Source organism: Pseudorca crassidens, chromosome 12, assembly GCF_039906515.1.
Source record: "Pseudorca crassidens isolate mPseCra1 chromosome 12, mPseCra1.hap1, whole genome shotgun sequence".
In the NCBI taxonomy this organism is placed as follows: domain Eukaryota; kingdom Metazoa; phylum Chordata; class Mammalia; order Artiodactyla; family Delphinidae; genus Pseudorca; species Pseudorca crassidens.
In genome coordinates, this window is record NC_090307.1 from 90,222,086 (window position 1) to 90,240,817 (window position 18,732).

General features: G+C 46.0%; 1 protein-coding gene across 5 annotated transcripts in view; it reads right to left on the reverse strand.

The window, feature by feature from the left end:
- The window catches only part of RIMBP2 (RIMS binding protein 2), a 279,316-nt gene that overhangs the window by 208,683 nt on the left and 51,901 nt on the right, over window positions 1–18,732 (reverse strand). For 2 of the 5 annotated variants that reach the window (XM_067701225.1, XM_067701222.1), the window contains exon 1: window positions 15,063–15,272. The exons of the other annotated variants lie outside the window; for them this stretch is intronic. The gene's annotated coding sequence lies outside the window, so the exon portion shown is untranslated. Of the gene's footprint in view, window positions 1–15,062; window positions 15,273–18,732 lie in introns of those variants that run through there. 5 annotated transcript variants of the gene reach the window in all.

Here is an 18,732-nt window from a genome sequence, read left to right on the forward strand (position 1 = left end):
AAAATTGCTTTGGTCCTCCAGGAGCTTCTTATGAGAGTTACACTTCTGAAATATCTCAGAGCTCTTAAAAAAAACCAAAAAACCAGAAACCTGCAAATCAGTTGATTCATGCAAATTTTTCTAACCCTTGAACACCATCTCCAAGTTGCCCACACAACTAAGCTATTCCTGGTCTGCCGAAATTAATTCAGGTACCTCCTGTTAATTCAGAGCTTGGTCCATCTGAAGACCTCAGAGGACAGAGGCACTCGCTGTGAGTGTCAGAGCAGAGATACTCAATCTCCTTGCTGAAAGGGCCAGGACCCCCCTCTGTTCCTTCACTGAGCCTCCAGCTGAAACAAGAGCCAGACCACCGCCCCTGAAAGAGAGGCATCGGGAGGGAGGCTTACCCTCCATCCCCACCTGGCTGTGGAACACGACGGAACTGCCCCCTTTGAAGCCAAGAGCCCAGTTTCTTACTCAGTGCCTTTCCCCACTGGTGTAATTGCCATGAGAGGATAAAAAGAATTCCACATTGACTCTACTGAAAAGGTTAACCTTTGACCTTTTTTTTTTAACATCTTTATTGGAGTATAATTGCTTTACAATGGTGTGTTAATTTCTGCTTTATAACAAAGTGAATCAGCTATACATATACATATGTCCCCATATCTCTTCCCTCTTGCGTCTCCCTCCCACCCTCCCTATCCCACCCCTCTAGGTGGTCACAAAGCACCGAGCTGATCTCCCTGTGCTACGCGGCTGCTTCCCACTAGCTATCTATTTTACGTTTGGTAGTGTATATATGTCCATGCCACTCTCTCACTTTGTCCCAGCTTACCCTTCCCCCTTCCCGTGTCCTCAAGTCCATTCTCTACGTCTGCGACTTTATTCCTGTCCTGCCCCTAGGTTCTTCAGAGCCTTTTCTTTTTAATTCCATATATATGTGTTAGCATACGGTATTTGTTTTTCTCTTTCTGACTTACTTCGCTCTGTATGACAGACTCTAGGTCCATCCACTTCACTACAAATAACTCAGTTTCATTCCTTTTTATGGCTGAGTAATATCCCATTGTATATATGTGCCACATCTTCTTTATCCGTTCATCTGTTGATGGGCACTTAGGTTGCTTCCACGTCCTGGCTACTGTAAATAGTGCTGCAGTGAACATTGTGGTCCATGACTCTTTCTGAATTATTAACCTTTGACCTTTCACCTTGGATTCATTCACCTTGCCACTGCTTTCCACTCCGCCAGACCCCACACAGGATGGTCCTTCATGGAACCCATGGTGTTTTCAGGGACAGACCTGTCAGGCATTTCATTAGTCTCTGAATTATAAACCATAGAATCATAACTGTTTTAATATTCTCTCTCAGTATGTTTTTCAACGAGAAAGGCTCTGCTTGGCACTAAAATGTATCTTTTCATACCTCTGTGATACTTGGTTATCTCCCTTTCGGCGTAGGTGCTACAGGCATCAAGTCTGAAGACTTAGGTAGTCCCCGGAATCCAGCTGGATTTGAACAGCAGTGCTGTTTTCCTGGTATGTGACTACTTCTAGCTTCTATTTCTAGAAGGATTTTCCACTTAATCTAGTGATATAAAGGTTTTTTCAAATAGATTTACCCAGTATATTAATTTAAAGAGATATAATATTATTATAAGTAATAGTAAAGTTCTAAAGCAGATAGGGCAAAAATCAGGAGGGTGGTGATTCTCCCAGATAAATATTTATGAAACTAACGAACACAGTTCTCTCTCTTCCAAACCCGCAGGTTTCCAACTCCCTTGTCTAATGCTCCACAATGTTTGCCCTCACCTTCTTCCTGGGCTGGCTGGCTATCACTTTCATGAGCCCACATCATCTTCTCACAATATCAGGTCCATGGAGTGGCTAGTTCACGTCTTACTCGTTCCTAAATCTCCCACAGCACACGAGCAACGGCTACAGTCTCACGAGCTGAGTCTTCCCTCTGCCTCTGTGAGTCCAGCCTCTCTCCCAGGGCTTTCGGTGTTCGTGCTCCAGAAAGCCCTCCTCGATCACCCTGGCCCGTGATGTCCTTGTCTCTATGCAGAATCTGCTTTGCTTTGCACTGCATCCATTCCCCATTCTCCTAGTTCTAACGTTCCAAGTTGTCTCCGGGAAATTATCGTTCTCTTATCCAAGCCAGAGTGGGCGCGTGATCCAGACCCAGAGAAAGTGCCTCAGCAAAGTAACTGTTAAGAGACAGATGATGCCTCAGGTGATGGCCAAGTTGGTCCCATCAGAGACAATCTTGGGACTTCTGCTGAGCTATGAGAAAGAAGCAGGACCCTTTCTTCCTGCTTAGGTAGCTAGGAAAAGAGAAGGTTAGTCTAGAGCTGCTGGTGGCCATTGTGTGGAAAGAGCCTGCTGAGGTGAAGCTGGTGTGGAAGAAGGTGGGTTGGGAAATGGAAAGAGACTAAATCCTGATGACATTGCTTCAGCCCCTGGATCCATCCTTGCCTGAAGTCCTTCTCTCAATAAATATCCTGTTCGCTTAAGCCAGACTGAGTTGACTATTCATGAACTTGAAACAAAAAAATCTGTGACTGATACACCAACATTTGAATCTCAGAAGTCCATCTTCTCTGTACTAACCATCTGAATAGAGAAAGATACTGTATCTCTGTGTCTTCACACTGCCTTCTTACAAAGATACCAAGTCACTGGATTTAGGGCTCACCCTAATCCAGTATGACCTCATCTTAACTTACATCTTCATTACATCGGCCAGGACTCTATTTCCGAATAAGGTTATATTCACAGGTAACAGGGGTTAGGATTGGAACATATCTTTTGTGGGGACTAAGTTCAACCCATTACAGCTACCACCTTGCAACTCCTGAAAGGCAATTTCAAGGTAAAGGAGAGAGAGAAACGAGCTGGATATATTTGTGATAAAACATCTAGCCTCACCTCAGTCAGATTACATCTGGACTTGCCCTAAAATATCTTTTCTTATTTAAGCTAATTCAAACAGATTTTCTATTATTTTTAACAAAACACGTTGTAACTAAAACAGGTATGGAGTTTCCCAAGTAACTGATCTCATGAGGGTAGGATGGTCTCCCCAAAGCAGGACAGGTTTCTGGGCAAATTGACCAAAGGACTCAAAAATCTTCTCACCCTCTCCTATTGGTAAAGACAAAAAGATCGGTTCCTCTTCATTCTCAGGTTTTTTCTCCCTCCGTCAACTTCCCTGGTATGGGCTTGTTCAGCGGGCGGGGAAGGATTCCCACTCTATCATCGCAACGGGCCGTGTCGCCTCCTTTCTACCTGGCGCTACCTGCTCCCAGGGGCCTTGCACTTTTTCATACCGCGTGGCCACGTCTGAACAATCATGCTGGCAGCCGATGGGATTTCAAATAGAAATTCAGGCAAAATGCCTCTTCAAAAGCGTTGAGATAGGAATTTTTTATAGCTTTGTAATGTAAATAACCTTGAAGCCAAAATTCCAGCAACAGAAGCAAATGTAAGACTGCACATGAGAAGGACGGAAAAGAGAGCTTTCAGTCATATTCAATTGTACAGTGATCTTGCTAATAATGCAAGGCGCACAGCCCATCTAGAAAGAGAAGGAGGGAGGGAAGGCGGGAAGGAGGCAAGGAGGCAAGGAGGGAAGGAGGGAAGGAGGCAAGGAGGCAAGGAGGCAAGGAGGGAAGGAAGGAAGGAAGTTAGTTTGAACCTCCAGCCCAGACTTTGATCAGAGATAGGTCTTTGTGTAAAAGCCAGAAATTAACACCTCTCTTGCCGTTGAAGTTTCTGTGTTTTTAAAAAAAAAAATTACTCTGTAAGAAATTACCTTCAAATTATGGCATCAAATTGGAAAAACTGGAAAAACTACGTTTTTCTAGCATGTTGGTGTTCATTCAGTCATTTCATGATGCATTCAATCAATTATTCAACAAATATATGTGCTTGCTGTGTGTCAGGGAAACATCCTGGGTGCCGGAACCCTGAAAAAATAAGGCAAATTCCCTGCCCTCATGAAGCCTCTATTGAAGTGGGTCACACAGTCCACAGACAAGCAAATAAATAAACACGGTGTCAGGGGGTGTGGAGGCTGTAAGATAATTTCTTCACAAAACCAATGGCTGCAGCTCATTATCGAGAACTTTTCTTCCCTCATCTCTTCCAGGACGGAAATCGGGATGCCCTTTACCTGCCCTGTCATGATTGATTTCTCAGTTCCTTGGGAAACAGACCCTTCAAATTCAAAGAAACCTAAAACTGCCCCGTTTACAGAGTGGAGCTTCTGCCTGCGAGTTACCGGCCCTAATCAAACAGGGAACTAAAGCAAGTCGAGATTTTAGAAGCCACAGTTCTGGATTAACAGCCTGGGATATTTTTATCTGAATATCCGCTACTTTCCACAGTGACTGACTCACATGTAGCCTTAATCTGACAAAGCCATGTCGTCATGGGAACCAGACCTGGTCCATGGCCACAGGTTAAAAATTAAGCTCCACCTGTGATAATGTGCCCTTCTCAATCTCCTCTCGGAACCCAAAGCCCTTCCATTTACTCCGGGCAGCTGGCCACCCTCTGTTGATAGCGTCTGCCAGTGGCAAAGGCTCTGTTGCCTGGTTACTAACTGGTGACGGGGACAAACCCTGGCTGGATCGCAGCAGGTCAAAGACGCCTGAAGGCTGGGCGTGCTGACTGGAGAGTGTCCGTGAGGATGTGGCCCTGCAGCCAGCACACTGTCCTTGGCCCTTTGTACTCGGGAGCCAACATGAGGCCACGTGGGGCAGGACCCTCGTCCCAGGAGGCTCGTGCAAGTATGAAGGATCCCACTCGCGGCCGCCCACAGCGCGGCAGTGTTTCCCTGGGCTGCGCTCCCTGGCACCACGATTCGACGCAGGAAAGAAGGAAGCAAGAGGCTCCTGGATCCGGAGAGCAGCCGGGCGCACAGGCCAGCGGAGGCTGCGCTCACGCTGCTTCCAGCCAAAGCGCCCGGCTTCACTTTGAACGTGGTCTGGTGAGAATGGCAAGCATGGCGTCCAGCCCCCTCCAGCCACAGGATGAGAGAGACCCGGACCAGAAAGTGTCCTGACTTTAAGTCTTGAGCAGAGATACCCAAACACCAAAACCAGTGTCTGCAGCAGATTCGTTCCTCTGGGGTCATTCTGAGGGATCAGCCATTGATACCCACTCCCCAGATTGCCAAGTCCTCTCCTTCCTGTTGACTCTTCTAGAAGGTGCCTGGTTTTGAGACTGCCAGGATTAGGTTGTGCTGTTTGCACCCAGAGACCTCGTGTCTACTTGCCGGGGCTGCTGTAACGAAGCACCGCAAACCGGGCGGCTAAAAACACAGGCTTGTGTGTCTCACAGTTCTGGGAGCTGGAAGTCTGAGACCAAGGTGCGCCTCCTGAGGCCGCGCAAGGGGGTCTGTCCCTGCCCCTCCCCCAGGTCCTGGCCGTCCGCTGGCAGCACCCCTCGGCTTGTAGAAGCATCAGCCCACCTCTGCTTCTGCTGCACACGGTGTTCTCCCTGTGTGCGCTGTCTGTGTCCAAATTTCCCATTTTATAAGGACGTCCGTCCTACTGGATTAGGGCCCACCCTGATGACCTCCTTTTGACTTCATTACCTCTGTAAGGACCCCTTCTCAAAGAAAGCCACGTTTTCAGGTACTGGGGCTCAGACCTCTAGCATTTGGAGGGGGGAACACAATTCAACCCATAATAGATCTCTGAGTGATCCAGACTGGACCACCCCATACAGCCATGGCGAGCACGTGGGAGCCCACAAACCCGGATCCCGGGGTGAGGCCGGGACCCTGTGAGTGCTCTATGGAACAGGTATGTTAGCCACGGGCAGGTGAGCAACGTGCCTGGTGACCTGGCTGGGTGGAGAGGGCTGCAAAAGCCAAGCACACCTCTGTAGGGAGGACAAGGTGGTCTCCTGGTGAAGGATGAGTGCGTTTTGTACCCCAGTCTCCCAGGGAGCGTGGTCACGCTTATAGGGGAGGTAACCTTAGCTGAACTTGAAAACTCTTGATCCTGATCACAAGGGTTCAGGAAACGGGTCCTCGGAAACAAGAGCATCGAGCTGGTAGAATGTGGGTGGATCCTCTCCGTGAGTGAGAAGCATGGGGCCCAAGAAATGATGATACCAAGTTCTGCTGCCTTTTGAGCCTAATTGTAGAGATGCCAAGTCAATGGGGGGAAAGCCCCAGGCCTGTGAACCCTAAATGCATGGTTAAGGGACTCTGGTGGAAACTGAAGCCAACACACAGGAAGCCAGCTCAGAAACCCCGAACAGAGTCTGAGGTCCTGGATCAAGCCATTCCTGAAGTCAGAATCTACACCCTCTTCGATTAACTTCTCTTTGTGCTTAAGCTAGTTTGAGCTGGCTTTCTGTCATCTGCAAGCTAAAGGGCCCTGGCACACATGACAGCGTAGTGCGTCGCGGGCACCAAAATCCTTTCCGAGAGCACAGCCACGCCAGCAGCCGCACTTCTCTTTCTGCAGGGCAAAAGGAGCACGTCAGCTACATTCCAGGGTCTGGGTTTGCCAAGACGGCAGAGTGAAACAGACGCTATCAAGACCCGTCTACTGTAGCTGAGAGTCTGAGTTTCACAGCGTTTCGGGAACCCTTGCCAAACACCTTTGCACTCTCTTGATTTTTACTGCCCTTGCAGGCCCAGGACGGCACTAACGATCATGTGACTATAATTGGCCCTGAACTTCCACAGCAACAGAGCCCTTTCCATTTTGGCTCGCCTACTTAAAAAAAAGGAAACAAACAAAATGAAATTTAAAATACATAACTGCCTTAGTCATGAAGAGTAATTACATTAAGAGCCATTTTAACTAGACATTTCCACCCAAATGACATTACGCTGAGACAGTCTGTCCTGAGGTCCCAACCGAAAGCGAGACCCCGGAACCTGCAGGAAGTACAGTCTAGCGGTAGTCTTCAGTTTGGTCCTGGAGCCCAGGAACCCCCTGCAGCTCACAAGGTTGCATTCTCTGAGGTTGGAGGAAACTTGTTTTCCGCAAATATCACAGGTTTTGCCATTTTTGCGTCCCACCTAATAACTGCCCCTTTTTCCTTAAACAAGCATGTGTGTCTTATGGACATGATGATATTGAAAAAGGGAAATTTTATCTCATTGTGGTTTTGATCTGCATTTCCTTGATGATCAGTGATGTTGAGCATGTTTTCATGTGCCCGTTGGACGTCTGTATGTCTTTTTTGGAAAAATGTCTATTCAGGTCCTCTGCCCAGTTTTTAAGATTGTTTTGTTACTGAGCTGCCTGAGTTCTTTATACATTTTGGATATTTACTCGCATTACATATATGTTTCGCAAATACATCTTCCCATTCGGCACGCTGCCTTTCGGGCTTGAGGACGGTTTCCTTTACTGCGCAGAGGCTTTTTAGTTTGACGTAGTCCCAGTTGTTTATTCTAGTTCTTGCTGCCCTTGCCTGTGGAGTGAGGTCCACAAAAACATCGCTAAGACTGATATTAGAGAGGGTTCCACCTGTGTTTTCTTCTAGGAATTTCATGGTTTCAGGTCTTACATTCAAGTCTTTAATCCATTTTGAGTTAATTTTTATGTATAGAAAAAGAGACAGTGGTCTATTTTCACTCTTTTGCTCGCAGCTGTCCAGTTTCACACCTGTCGTAATGGCCATCATCAAAAAGACCAGAAATAACAAATGCTGGAGAGGATGTGGAGAAAAGGGAGCCCTTGTTCACTGTTGGTGGGAATGTAAATTGGTGCAGCCACTAGGGAAAACGGTATGGAGATTCCTCAAAAAATTAACAATAGAACTATCATATGACCCAGCTATCCCACTTCTGGGTATTTATTCAAAGAACGTGGAAACACGAATCTAAAAAGATGCACGCACCCCCATGTTCACTGCAGCATTATTTACAATAGCCAAGGTATGAAAACAACCTAAGTGTCCATCAACAGAGGAATGGATGAAAAAGATGTGGTACAGGTACACAATGGAATATTACTCAGCCATTAGAAAAAAAGAATGAAATCCTGCCGTTTGTGGCAACATGGATGGACCTTGAGGGCATTATGCTGAGTGAAATACGTCAAATGGAGAAAGACAAACACCATATCATTTCACTCATATGTGGGGGGAAAAAAAAAAAGAACAAACAGTAAAACAGAAACAAACTCGTAAGTACAGAGATCAGATTAGTGGTTACCAGAGGGGAAGGGGGTCTAGCGGGAGGGTGAAATGAGTGAAGAAGGGGGTCAACTATACGTTGAAGGATGGTAACTGTACTCAGTGGTGGTCACTCTGTAGTGTGTACAGCTGCCAAACTATAATGCCATACGCCTGAAACTTACATAATAAAAAAAGACTGAAAAATACATTGGTCGACTGTGAAATAATTAACCTAATAAAGATGAAAGGTACAGATTTATTTCTTGAGAAAAGAGAAACTTTATATTACTACCATGAAAACACTGGTTAATGTGTACTTATAATTTTTTAATAAAGAATTCTATTTTTTCCCAGTAACACTATGACTGTATCTGGGCTTGGGTGACTGTGTTTGTCTATTTGGTTACCTGTAGAACACTCTGGAAATATCGGGCTGGCCGACAGATTTAGGCTATGCCTTCCCCAGGCTGACGGTCACAAAATTCTCCACAGAAGCAGAGAAGACAAAATTTCTCTCTCTCTGACCCTACTCAGGGCTTGGATGGAATGTCTGTTCCATCAGCTCAGGGCATTGAGTGAACAGTCAGCCGACTCCAGGACACAGGAGTGATACAACTTATCTAAGAGGTGGAGTAAACAAACAGATGGGGTGGCCCAAGTGCCAAGTGCATGGTGGGTCCATTTCCTCCCAGCGTCAGTGACCCCCGGTATCAGCAAATATTGACTGAACGCCTATAATGTACAAAGTCAGGCTGTTACACACACACACACACACACACAGATGTGTAGGAAAAAGGTCCGGAAAGACCAAACTGACGACACTGGTGAGACTGGTGAAAGGGAGAGCGTCAAAGACGCTTGAGTTTTTACAAACTGAATATATCAACTTCCTGACTGAGTCATGGAAAATGAACTGTAAAAGTCACAGAGCAGTATGTGTAGGTACCTGGATACATGTATCAATGTATGCATCCCACTTCTGTACATGCATAGATAACTATATATTAAGACATCATGTCTGCATGTAAATTTGTGTGCGCATGGGAAAGGGTCTGGAAATTCTGAAAGGAAACACCTAACTGTTAATAGTGATTATTGATGGGGACCAGGGATGGGAAAGTTATACAGGAGACTTTAACCTTTTACTTTATACACCTCTTTAAGATGTGAGCTCAAGGAACATCTCTTGTCCTTGAAATATGACAAAGGAAAACGATTTTAAAGAGGTTTCCGCACATTCACAACCTCTATGAAAGTGTTGCTGATGACATAATTGCTCCAACTTGGGTCTAGGAACAAACAGTTTAATGTTTTCATTACACAAAGGGGCCCTGGCCCCTGTTTAAAAGAATGGACACCATCCTACTGAAAATAATGATCACGACAGATTTAGATATGTGCTGCCCTCGGCAAACTTAAACCTCAGTGACTGATCGTCAAGGTGTGCTGAAGGAAATGTTAACGTCCTCCACACTGAAGGTGCCCTCAAGAGCCTTCTCCTCTGAGTCAAACATGCAGCGCCCTCTGAGACTCGCTGGCTAGACCTCCTGTTTCGATAAGTCACAGGGATCTGTATTCTAATTGCTTTCCCTTCGCAGTGAAATAATTCAAACATTCCATCCCCTTCCAAAGTGAGAACAAGAGCTAAATTTAAATGCAATAACGTAATGGTGCATCTGCAATTCCAAGCAGCCAACGATCTATCAAAAAAAAAGATCAGCCCGTTCCAAATATAGGAGAGATTCACACACATGCACATCACCCCTCTCTGTAGCTTCCAACCCCAGAACCACCAAATTTAAAAACCTAAAGTAATAAGCTCCCAAAATAACCTGCCTGCTACCCCTAAAAGAAGAGAGTAACTTCTAGGTCCCCCAGGCCAGGTAGAATAAATGAACTTGAAAAAATTACACACAAATAATAACCCGCATCACTCAACTGAGACGTATCCTCTTTGAACGTGTTCTTAATGACACAATTTGTCTGCTGAGGGCGTGCAGATAAACGCCTCTTCTTATAAATGATATCCACTGAAGAAACAGGTAGTGTTAGATTGATCATGATGAAAGATAAAGGGTTTGGAATATTATCCAGGCATCTCCCCACCTCCAAGGACCCTGCCTTTACTAACTAAATGTTGGGGAGTTTTTGGCTCTATAGTGATGGGAAACGGATGGTTACCAAGTGTATATCCTACATGTGAAACAGCTTAGTCTGCCATACAGACTCTTTCTGCTTTCTGCCAGGGAAAATGAACACAGAAAATAGAACTCACAGGACTGGGTGTGAATTTAAGTCTAACAAACACATCCTGGCTGGGGCCATTCCCACCACCACCATCACCATCACCTTCGCCATCACCATGTCTAGCATCAGCACCTGTATCATCCCCACTAACCCCTACCACCGTGTTTACTGTGTTCAGACCAAGGCTCCACCCAGGAACCCTCAAACCTGAACCCCACATAAAGGAATCATCGAGCCAGCCCAGATTTCTCTCCTGCACTGTGGACCTGCCCATCTAACTGCTGCTTTCCTCCCCAGTCCCCCACCTGCCCCGTGTTTAGGTGTAACTCAAACTCAAAACAGAGTTTCAGCACAAAACTGAATCTGAATGTATCTTCCCACAAATCTAATTCTCTTTCAGTCTTTCTCATCGTAGGAAATGGCTCTCCCCCTGCACCCTCTTGTCCACATCAAAGTTCTGGACGCCACGCTTGTGACCTCTCACTCTTCGTCCGCGCCGGTCCATCACAATGACTGGCAGACTGTACTGCCCAAGTTCATCTGCAGTGTCTCCGGTGACCTTCACTTCTGCCACCAATGCCCTGGTCCAAGCCACCGTGGCCGCTCATTGGGCTGCCTGGTGGCCCCCTAATTCTCCTTGCTACCACACTTGCTTCCATCTCCACTCAGAATTTGGGGTGATACTTTTAGGAGGCAAATGTTGATCAAATGTCACTTTCCTATGCAAAATCGGTCACTACTGGCTGGCCATTGTTCTTAAGACCTAAAACCTATACCCTTACACAGCGTATAAGGTCCTGAATGGGCTGCCCCTCCCCACCTCTTCCCCATCTGCGTCCAGACGAACACTTTTCACGCATCAAGCTCTATCTTGCCTCAGGACCTTCGCACTGCCATTCCCCCACGACACTGCTGTCTCCACAGGAGCACAGACGTTTGCTCTGGTCACTGTTCTGACCTCCCCACCTAGATGACATACAGTTGGCCTTGATAAACATGTCTTGAAGAGACCCTTAAACAATGAAAAAACGGACACAGCCCTGAATGATGCAGTGGGTAGAGCCTCAGATGGAAGAAAGGACAACTCAACACAAAGTTCCACTGCTGGGTTCCAGGTGTCAGGACACAGAGTGGGAAGTTCCCAAGTGGGCCTTCCAAAGGTTGGGTCTGAGCAAAGGTGTCTTCTGGACCCACAGGCTGCAGGTATGATGGGTCATTTCTCGACTATAGGAAGAAGGGTATAACCTTCTATCACAAAGAATGGCTTATGCGTGGGCTTTTCTGCCTCTTTCACCTTCCTCTGTGCCTAAGACACAGGCAGAGTCAAGGAATACGCTCTTACTTTCTAGTTCATAGTGTTGAGGGCTAAGTAAGTGACACAGCTGAGACTTAGCTCGTGGTCTTCCCAGCCTGACACTTTCCTTCCCTTCACCCAAATGTCCTGGTGTAGAATAACACAAAAATATGCACACACCCTGGCACTAAGCTTTCACGACTCTCTGAGTAGAGTTCCACATTCCTGAATGTGACAAGATAAACTGTGTGTAGGGCTAATTACCCCTCTTTGTATAATGGTGACATGCCACCAGCTGATGACAAGAGGGACAGAATGGAGACCCAAGTCAACATCCAGGCTTGCTCTATGCGTTCCCTTAACTATAGCAACGTGACGGATGCCAGAGGATTATAAGAAGTGTTACTGTAGGTCAAATTAATGAATAAAAATCAACATAAAAACCAACGAGCACGCTGCATGCAGCAAACTCTTGGGAAATTTCCATCTTTCTGCCAAATATTAAAAACAGAAATTCCCATATTTCAGCAGACCTTCAGGTTGACATAAACAATAAAAAAACAAGTTATTCTACTTATTTTGTTAATAAAATGTCTTTAAACTTCGTAGAACTGCAGAATAAGATGATATGTTGAATTATCTTAGGTTTCATCCAAAAGCTCGAAAGTGTCTCAGGTTCAAAGTAAGCAGCCTGGGCAAGTGGAAGAACTAACAGCAAGCTGGGCTTTAGCTTGGAATTTGGAACCAGAAAAACAGTGCATAGGACGAAAATTCAGTTTATTTCAACACAGCCAACATCTGCTGAGCACCTACGAAGGTCCTGGCGGCTGTCAGACCCAAACATCGGTAAGACTGGGTCCTTCCAGGACCCACAGTCTGACAGGGGAGGCTGGAACATGCGTGTGTGATTTGAATTCAAGCTAGACTTTAATAAGATTTAGAATGATGTGCAAAGGAGATGTGAGGGGAAGGTGTCTACACAGGAGACTGGAGGTTTATTTCCTGGACGTAGTGAATGGCAGAGCTCAGGACGAAGAGGCAGCAGGAAGAGCTCACAGCAGTGGAGTGCTGTGAAAACAGAGAAACTAACAAAGGCTGCCTGTGGAGACCCCACCCCAGCCCCGATGCGTGGCGGAAGTAGTTGGGCATTTCCCCACACGACCCTCAAGCCGCGCAGGAGATTGGAAATATCACCCAAGGGCAAAGAGCTCCATATGGTGACACTGGGAACTTCCATGACAAATGTCTGGTTCCCTGCAACTACCCTGGAGTGAGCCCACCACTGACAAGCCCCACAGACGCCCACCAGGTCGTCACGATCTTACTCTAAAACTGAACAGCAAACGAAGCCATGAAAACGCAGGGTGGTCTCTATACACCATCAGGTGGGCCAAATGGAAAGCGATTCAAAGCACAGAGATCTCCAGTGAGAATCCCACCGGCAGAAGCACTGCATCTGTGTTGACCAACTCCTCTTAATGCAAATCCCCCAAGACCTTCCAACGAGGTCTCTCTAAGAGAAATGGTTAAAGATGACATAAAAAAAAAAAAAAAAGAATACAAGAAACCATGAAAACTTGCAAGTTGTGCGAATATTTCCTAATTCTGTGAAAGAGAAAAAATAAGTGGGACAATAACTCCTAGCTTCTCGATGCGTTTAGTGAATTTGGGTGCTCTCTGCATAGATTAAGCAGATTCACCTCTTCCCTTCCTTCATTTTTCTGGGCTCTGGGATCATGCATCTTCAACCACCTTTCTGCTCTCTGCCCCTTTTCCCCAGCCCACTCCTAACAGGGGCTAAGCGGCTACAACGTTGCTCCCTTTCACCAAGCTGACTGGAGAGCTTGTTAATATAGCACAAAAAAACCCTCTGCATGCTTACATGTGAAGTATGATTATTATTAATTCAAAAGTGGTCCGGCAAGATAATGCCTTTGAGGGGATGCACAGAACCAACTCTAATGAGTCTGAAGTAAAACGATGTACGGCTCGACTATCACTTCATACAGAGTTTTAATTAACAGAACTGTTGGGGCAAATAGGGAAAGAAAAGCAATGATTTATTAATGCACAATTTACTGCTGCTATCAAATGCCAAGCAACTGAAAACACTGCTCACCTGCTTTGCCCTATAAACATGTCCATCACGGAGCACGGAATAAATCCTTCTGCCATGAGGGAAAATCCCGTTCTAGCTACTTAATGTTCAGAATACACTCCATTCATTTCATCTACCCATTTAATACCAGAGTAAATAGAAAAGATAGAATAGAATCCACTGGCCTTCTTAGAAAACAAACTTACGGTCACCAAAGGAGAAAGGTGGGGCGGGGAGAGATAAGTTAGGAATTTGGGATTAACATGTACACACTACCATAAATAAAACAGATAATCTGCAGGGACCTACTGCACAGCACAGGGAACTCTGCTCAATACTCTGTAACAACCTATATGGGAAAAGATTTTGAAGAAGAACAGATACATGTATATGTATAACTGAATCACTTTGCTGTACACCTGAAACTAACACGACATTGTAAACCAACTATACTTCAATATGAAATAAAAAATAAATACATACATATATACATACAATACACAGGATACACACACACACACAAAGAAACCACTAGTGTAACAGCCAGCACATGCTTCCTGACATTTTCACACATATTATTTCAACAAATATTGCACTTACATGATATAAAAATACTACAATGACATTCATTCTCTAGTTATATTCATTACCTGAAAACTTCACAGTGTCAAACCCAGTCTCACAAGCTGGGCTTAAAGAATTGGCCAATGCTGTCCCCAAACTGAACACAAAACAAAGGTAGAAACGTCCACCGGAGACACTGCAACTCGAAATACGTGCTGTTTGTAACGCCCACCGTGTGATGCTCAAATGAGCAAAAGCAAATGGTCTCCCCTGGAGCAGAGCTTCCCTGAGCAAGTGAGGTTCGGCGGACAAATAAGGAGCGCTCCACACTTCAGCAAACGGAACAGCTGTCTTTGTCCTGAGGGACAGTATATTTATTCTGAGTGTCCTGTTCACAATTTACCCAATGAACTGACCCTTGGTGCAAAGGATCCTTGCAGCCCTGACGCTGGCCTGGGGACAGACTGGGAAGTAAATGAGTACAGGGTAGCAACAGGGATCGAAGCCACAAGTAAGACCCAAAGGCTTTGAAACCGGGAAGGAGCACCGTCTCCGAGGCTGCAGAATAGCTCTACCTGGGTCTCGGAGCGGAAGGGCAGTTCTCCAGTCTTGAGCCAGCCCAATCCGGGAGGGTGACTTTCCTGCCTCTGCGAATAAGCCGTATCTCATTAACCCTGCAGACCCTTCCCCATCCCCCAAAGCGGGTACTTACAAGATGCTGGGGATCAGTGCCCCAGTGTAGCAGACGCACTAGCCTGGGCTGCCTGCCCCCCAGCCGGCACCAGCTTCCTGGCCCCCGCGGGCACCAGCCTCTCCAAGCCTCCTCCGATGTTTGTGCTCGGCATCGAACTGGAAGACTGTTTACTTATTCATGGACTGCCCGAGCCGGCCACGAACTGCTTTGTGTCAGCTGAATAGGATGGTAATTCAATCTCCAAATGGGAACTGCTCGGCACATGGCATATCTGTCATAATGAGTCACGCAGATAAAAAAGAACATGGCTTTCAGAGCCACGGGTGAAACGTGTGTTTTGACAACGAATAGTGTTACAGGACCCTTCCTCCATCACTCTTCTCCCCTCCGAATCAGCCCACCCCAAACACATCCTCCATGAGACGCAGGACAGAGAGGGAGCCACACTTGGGGACTGGATTCTGGGGAAAGGAACGAGGATGCATCTCTGTTCTCTTGCCAGAAGCGTGCACCGTTGGAGACAGAGAGAAGGGGGAGATGTTTGGGAATCCGCAAGAAAAACTGAAGGGGCGATGAAGCCGGTGAGCAAAGAGTTCATCTCTGTCAGAAGTTTTCCATTGTGGAATGCCTTACATGCATTCGCTCAGTAACAGCGGGGGCTCCAGCACCCGGAAATAACGGCATTAATTAAGTCACAGGCTCCCGAGAATGGTCTGACGTTTAGAGCTGAGAAGACTCAAGTCAGGTGGCAGCGTGAACGACTCCTGGGCCCAGAGAACCCTAAGCAGTGGAGGTACCCTCTTAATTCTCATTCCTACTGTTCCTACTGTTCCTGCCTCCTGGTAACTTTTTCTCGAGAATGTAAAACCTGTGTTTCGTCTGATTTCTTTGTTTCGGCCACAGGAAGCCCTGCTACTGCCCAGGCTCTTCCTTCTCCTCTGCCCCACCCCCCAACAAGCCCCTTCCTCTCTTCGTTTCCTTACCCACATAGCTTGGATTCTGCCCTCCAAACCACCCTCTTGTCAGTGTACCCTAAGCTTTTCTTCCCTCTGATCCCCAGGTATCAGCCTGGCGAGACCCCCAACCCCTAGGTTAACCAACAGCCCACCTTCTCTATACCTACTGGACAGGCTGCTGACGACCACTGTAGAAAACCCACAGCCCAGGCAGGCCCATGTCCCAACTGCCTGTCCCCCAGGAGACCATAAGCCCCATGAGGGCAGGGACCTTGCCTACCATGGTCTGTGTGCTATTCCAAGCAATCCACACTGTCCAGCCAAAGAAGCTACTCAAACATTTGTTGAAATACCAACTGAATGAAGTCTTCAATGTTGCCTTGAAACATGTATCAGTCAGGATGGGCTTGGTTATGCTAATGGTAACAAATAGTCCTCAAATATCAGTGGTTTCAAATGACAGAGGTTTATTTCCCACTTATACTCTGTGTCTGTGGAGGGTCAGCTATAGCCCTGCCCCACATCTTCCTCACTGTGGAACCCAGACCGATGGAGTAGGAAACAGAAAATCAAAAATAGGAAAGTGTTTGTAGTGGCATAAATAAAATATTCCATACTCCATAGCCACTGGATTTCTGCCCCGAGATGTTTTGCTGAACTGAATCTTCCATTTTTACCCACCCTGCTCCCTTTCTGTCTTCAGGTCTTGGCTCAGACATCGCTTCTCCATAGAAGCTGTCCCCTGACCATTCAGTCCAAAGCACACAGCAGCTACCCAGCCCCCACCAACATCAATGAAAAATGTTTATCTTCTGTGGCCCCATTAGAAGGTCAGGTCCCTTATCCATCTCACTCCCCACTATGTCCCCTGAGACTGGTGCCTGGAACACAGTAAATGCACAATAACCATGTGTTGAATGAATGAATGAATGAATAAAATAGCAGATTACACTGGAGAAAGCACAATCTTTTGGTGTAATTAGTTACAAAATTAGTGAGTTCAAGAAGCAGTCTCATTAAAATGGAAGCAGTATAATATAGTAAGAGTAGCATAACGAAAACAGAAGATTTGGGCCACATATAAGGAAGCCAGAAGTTAACGAAGATGAAGGGCTTGTCAAAGTATTCCCTGCATTGTTTGCTGGGAGAAAAAGACTTGTAAGACTTGATCGGAACCAGTCCTGATGAACAACAGAGTGAGATGGAGCTATAGAAGCTTGGCGTAAATATCCCCTAGCTATCTGTGTGTGTTGTTTTTATTTGTTATTCATCCAGCAACCTTCTTACCTACACTTGGATCTCTTCGTGTACAGCTCATGAGAAAAGGAAGAAAGATTGTCCAAATTACTAGTACCCTGTATCATACCAGCTCTACTGATTTTGGCTATTAAGAATTTCTTAGTTATTTGGTTATTTGGTGAATTTTGTCAGTGTTTTGGCCATTGGATAGACTGCTGAGAAAATCAGGTTTTGCAACATGTGAATTTAATGACCGTGGGTTGTAAAGACCCCCCTCCCACTTCCTTGGTGTGGCGACATCAGTAATATCTATTTGCTACAAGATGACATTAGGTGAATAACTTGTGAATTACTCAATCCACGTCCAAAAGCATAGACATCCCCCAATGTTTCACCTGCCTGATTTCTCTGGGGTCGCCCTGGATCAATAGATAGGAAAGCTGTCCTATTTTGGGAATATCCACTGCTGGGATCTGAAATACCCTCCCAGGCACCCAAGATGTCCTTCAGTGGGTGACGGATAAACAAACCGCGGTCCATCCCGACAACGGGTTGATTCAACACTAAGATAAAATGAGCTATCAAGCCATGGAAGGATGTAGAAGAACCTTAAATGCATATGAGCAAGTGAAAGGAGCCCATCTGGAAGAGCTACCTGCTGTGTGATTCTAACTCTGTGACATTCCGGAAAAGGCAAAACCATGGAGAAAATGAAGAGATCAGTGGTTACTGGGGGGTGAGGCGAGGGAGGGAGGGATGAATAGGCAGAGCACAGGGAACTTTTAGGGCAGAAAAGCTGTTCTGTATGAGACCGTAATGGTGGACACATGTCATGTACATTTGTCCAGACCCACAGAACGTACGACACCAAGAGTGAACCCTCAGTAAACTCTGGACTGTAGTTAATAATAACGCATCAGCACATCAACAACGAGGTCCTGCTGTAGAGCACAGCATCCTGTGATAAACCATCATGGAAAAGAACATGAAAAAGAATGTATATGTGTAACTGAGTCATCTTTCTGTACAGCGGTAATCAACACAACATCGTAAATCAACTATACTTCAATTAAAAAAATAAAATCAAATTCATTGAGCTTATGACCATAAATAATAATAATAATCAGGTATCAACGCTGGTGCATCAACTGTGATAAATGTACCCACTGATGCAAGATGTGGGTAATATGGGCAACTGTGGGCCGGGAAGAGAGGAGGTCCGTGGGAATTCTCTACTTTCTGATCATCATTTCTGTCAGCCTAAAACTGACCTTTTGTAAAAAGTCTATTGATTTTTTAATTGACCCCAAAGGTATCCCCACCCCTTTCATTGCTGTTCTTTTGCACACAACAAGCTTCTACCCCACTCTGGGTGAGTGGATTTCTTCCTCTTCACCACGTTGAGGGCATCCGATGTGCCCAAGGAGGATACGCGCTCTCCGACGGCCAGAGCTCGGGACGACCCTGTCATGTCCCCGGTCCTCAGAATGGGC